Here is a 4,990-nt window from a genome sequence, read left to right as displayed (position 1 = left end):
ATCATTTCAGGCTCATTTCAGTGATTTACCTGAATACGCCAGGGACGCATTTGGCTTGCAGTGCTTCTGGAAAGTCTTGGCTGTGGTCTTTCAGGAGGCAAGAGAAAGTACCAGGGCTGGGGATCAGCACAGCTGACCAGCTGCTCAGAGTACAGGTACAATTTTAGAAGTCTGATTTAATATCTTGTTCTACCAGCAACGCTCGTGGCTAAATGGGAAATAAAACTAATCTATCCTTATTAGATTTGGGCTGTAATCTCATATCACCCTCAGATATTGGACTTCCCTGGGAGGCTTCCTGCTTTGCATTGGCTCTGGTTCCCAGGGAACTGAAGAGGGCAGGGCAGATAATGAAAGAAATGTAAGTTCAAAGAAAATTCATATATAGTTCAGTGGTTTGAACAGTAGAAACACTTAACAACCTGTATATGAAACCAAAAGGGAAAGAAGCAGTCTATGGACGGGCCCATTCACCCAGAAAAAAATGTTTTATTACACAGATGTGGATGCTGCCAGTATTTGAATACACTGGGTGCAATAAATTTGTTTTTTTGAATCCTAGGGAGGATTGCGCACTTTTCCTGAACAGAAGTACATGAACAGCTTTATGGGATCGACACCTGCATCATACACCAGTTACCCACAGGAAATAACTAGGATTTTTTTCAGGGAAGTAACCTGCTGTATCAAAACGGACAGAATATTGATCAGAGCAAGTATATTAGCTATCTTATGCATAGAATTATTAACCATAAACAATATTAACCAAAAAATAGCTTAGGTGCAATTAATCTGGTTTTGGCACAAAATGAAGAATTAGATCTCCTGACAGGCTCTCCAGCATGTTTTCCTGTAATTTTCCATTTTTCAGTTGCAGTGGCAATTTCCAGCAGTCTTTCTCTATGGCTGACTTCTCCTTCTTTCACCAGAAACATGTTTTGCCACCCCCTGACCTGCTCCTCACACAGTAGCTCAAGTAGGAGGCACCGGCCAGGAGGTCCCCAGACCTAGGAGAGGATTACCTCTGTAAGACCTTGCCTGCCACCCCTCAAAAAGCAGGGATGACCTCCTGTTTCGTTCTGTTATTTAGACCCCTCACACCAATTCTCAGAAAAAACTTCGCCACCCATCGTCTATACAAAAAGACACAAGTTCCCTGCTAAAAACAACAGCTTTTTCATAGGACCTGAAACATACCACAGAGCACAACATTTACTGGTTCGCATTTTCTAGGAAGCAGGATTTAGCAACCCACATTTAAACACCATGAAGAAGCCTACATTTTTTTCATGGTTCCCCACGCCGTGTATTTCTCTTTTGGAAACTGCCAAGGTCTGTCTCAGGAGGTTGTTATTTTGCTCCAAGAGACCAAAATCAATCAATCAATCCGTGGCTTGGCAGCACCAGAACAGAAGCTTAGGACTCTCAAGGCAGATTATAAACACAATCCCTTCAATTAACTTCTCTGGGATGGGCCAGAGGCGGTTAGATCCTCGTTAAGTCAATTATTAACACAGATGGTCAATGTGCATATTTTTTATGACAAATCTTATTAATTTCGTGTGCAAACCAGTAAACCAGGAGACAGGCTAAGAAGCAGGGCTGCTGCCCTGCCTGCCAGGGCACCAGGGACAAGCTGCTGCCACGCCTGCCAGGGCACCAGGGACAAGCTGCTGCCACCAGAGCCCATTTGGCATAGGTCCCGCTGCCACATGCAGACGGCCACCACCTCTGGCCAGCAGTGTCAGGGCTTCTCACAGCCCCCTTTGGCTTTCAGGCATTTCAGACCCAGCACCCTGCCAATCCTTCCTGAGATACGGTATAGAGGTGTCAGTAATGGAGAGGGCTCTGAATTATACAGCTGATGTTGGTTTGTTTGGGTTTTTTTTTTTTTGGTTTTGGTGTGTTTTGGTTTGGGGTTTTTTTTTTTTTGTTTGTTTGTTTGTTTTTTTAAAGCAAGGCTAGTGCTCTTGCTTTGGAGTGGGGAACAAGGCTGGGTCAGGCACCTTTAGCATCACCTTTCACAAAATCTCTCACGACCCTCAAGCAAGAAAGTTCAACAGGCACCCACGATCCCTACTCTTTGCATGAAGAATCAGTCGAAGGAAATATTTTGTGCCTGTATGGATTAATCCATAACTACGTAACTCTGTCACTTTTAAGTGCTCGTGTTCTGGGCCTGAAAAAGATGTTGCTAGCGCACATGCATTTTTTTGCAGCTGGAAAGCAGGCACCAAAAACTTGTGCTGAAGTTGCTCTGACAACTTAGCCCTGATGCAGTTTTGCTGCCAGTGCAATCATCATCCTCAGAAAGCCCTTCTGTAATACTCCATTGCATTTTTAACAACTCATTTTCATCTGCCTCCTTCCAGACTTTTTCTGGATATAGCCTTAAAATGACACAGGATAGAGTTCACCTTACTACAGAAACCAGTTACTTGTCAAGAGGACAGAAGCTAAGTACGTAAGTCACGTTTTTTGGGTCTCAAACACTGCACATAAAGGCTAGTTTCCCCTGCTGATCTGTGTCATGCCTATGAGGCAGCTTCCTCATCTGAGTTACGGGATCAGACTCTATACGAAAAATGTACGAAAACTGAAGGCATTCAAGGGTCTGCCAAAGGGGAAACAAACCAAACCAAAACACCCTTAACACTGAGCATAGATTGAATTCCCCCACAGGAGTTCAAAGGAAAGAAGCTGAACTGTGACTCAGAAAGACTGAAATTAGTTTAAAAACATCCTGTTCTATGACACAGCACAACATCCACGATCCTTGCTCAGCAATAATTTGTTAAAACTCCTTCCTGCCTGAACAACATTTAAGGGTGGCTAAATGAGCAGCAGCACGGGCAGGCAGTACCCTGCACTGTCCTAGTGAGTAATTAAAACGGCGCCAGGCAAGTGTCTGATTTAACCTTTTGTCAGGCTCCTGTAGTGCATCGCTTTGTGCAAGATCCTGGCAGTACTGCTGACCTCCAGAAGAAGAGCCCCAAATTGTTCCCCTGTGAAAGGCTAGCAGATGGACCGGCTCCGGTGGCCGGTGTACTTGGCACAGCCTGACGAGTGACTGGGAGTGACCCAGTGAAAAGAAGGAAGGGCTGGCAAGCAGCTGGAGACACCCCGATGCTCTCGGCAAGGAAGACGGTGTGTCAGCAAGACCCACCAGTGAAATAAGTGACTGGCTAGGAGCAGTGACAGCTTAAGGCTGAAACCCATTCTTGCGTTCATCCATCTGGATAAATATTTGTTGCTGTTATGTGTGCTCACCAGTGGGAATACGTGATTAAACCATTTGTAATTTGCAGCGCCTTCAAATGCATTCAAGTCAGGCTCCCTTCTCCAGGGCATAAATAGCATTTATAAATCCTCAATCTTTTTCTAACTTCAGGTATTATTGCAGGTGAAAAATCAGAACATTTGTACTTTAGCAGCCTGCTAGGCACACGTTGCCATTTGATGAAGATTCAGACGTACATCTGCAACCCCCAGTCAAATTCATCTTCCCAGTGAATATGCGATTGGTACAGGTTGACGATGGAAAAAGGCAATAAGTAGTCTTTGTGAAAAGGTAATCAGTCTTATCTTATTCATCTTTTTAGTCCCTGGACTTGTGTTAGCACCTTTTTGGTCTGCTCAACACCCCAGCTTTACAGGATTCAGCATCCGATGTGTTTGACCAGGGTTCTTACCTTATACTGTGGACTGCCATCAGTGTAACATTTTCTTTCTTACACCTCTTTCTTCCGCTCTCTGTATAGAGACTAAGGTAGCACCAGCCACACCAGAAAAGCAGGAAGCCTAATTACTAGAGCTGTGTGACTGAAATGATGGAGTTTCTTAAGACTACAACTGAGACAAGAAGCTGCCTAATAAACAAACAAGCAGGATGCCCGTAGTCCGTCAGAGGAATAATCGAAGCCCGGATAAAATACTTGGGGTACTTTAAGACAAGGCTGTGCAGACATGGGTAAGTCCAATTACAGCATCTCAATTTATTTGGAATAAATTGAAGACAGGGCTGATGGTGAACAGACTCGGAATGAAAGCTGAGCACTTGGCAGAAGGCAGTGATTGACAAGGAAACACACAGTTCCCTCTGTAAAGAACTTATTTAATTTAAATAAAAGGAGAGCCCAACTCCAGCCTTTAGACAGGCATTTCTACAGGACTGGACCCCACCAGGTGCAGTGTTGCATTTGCTATTTTTCAGCCGTGCTACTTGAATCAAGAAAGTCGGGGATGAAAAATACAATATTGAATCAGACCTGTGCTTAAAGACAGCTGAGTAAATTAAGATTCCTGGCTGGGGAATAGGAGGAGGCAGAAGGGGCAAGGACAGCCTGCTGAGCGCTCGTTATGACTAGCTGGTGATTTCAAGCAGCCATCCTCGGCAGACCTCGTCAAAGCACCACTGTGCTGGTAGTGATTGGTGGGAGAGGCGGCTCCTGGGGAGAAAGCAGCAGCCATGGCTGCAAATCAGTGCTTGTAAAGTCCAGCACAGCTTTCTGACAAACAAGGTTTAAAGCATTCATAATTAGACAAGCAGCACAGTCATCAAGATTTTATCTATGTTAATTTCTATTGTGGCTTTCCAAAAAATTTAGATAGGTCACCTGATTTTTTCCTAATATAAAAAGTAATCAGAGAAAATGGAATTTTAATTTTTTTTTTTTAAATTTTGCCAGCTATATATACCTTTTATCACAAGAGCTCTAGTGGTACAGAAAAATGTAGCACAGCTCTTGAGCTGCTCAGGCTAGAATTAAATACTTCCCCCCCTGCTCCCTATGCACTGTTATACTTACAGGGCTGCTCCTGTGGCACCACTACCAGACGCATCAAACTCCTGGATGCCCAAGACAAAGACGGGGGAAAAAACATGACCCCAGCCATTGTGCCTCACGCAGGGACATGGCTGGCCTCCAGCCCTCAACATCCCCACAGTTGTTTCCCAGCTTTATCAGGTTTGCAACTAGCCTTGAACTTT

Source organism: Larus michahellis, chromosome 1 (genome assembly GCF_964199755.1).
Source record: "Larus michahellis chromosome 1, bLarMic1.1, whole genome shotgun sequence".
Taxonomy (NCBI): Eukaryota; Metazoa; Chordata; class Aves; order Charadriiformes; family Laridae; genus Larus; species Larus michahellis.
The sequence above is the reverse complement of the archived record's forward strand: the minus strand, read 5'-3'. Positions refer to the sequence as shown.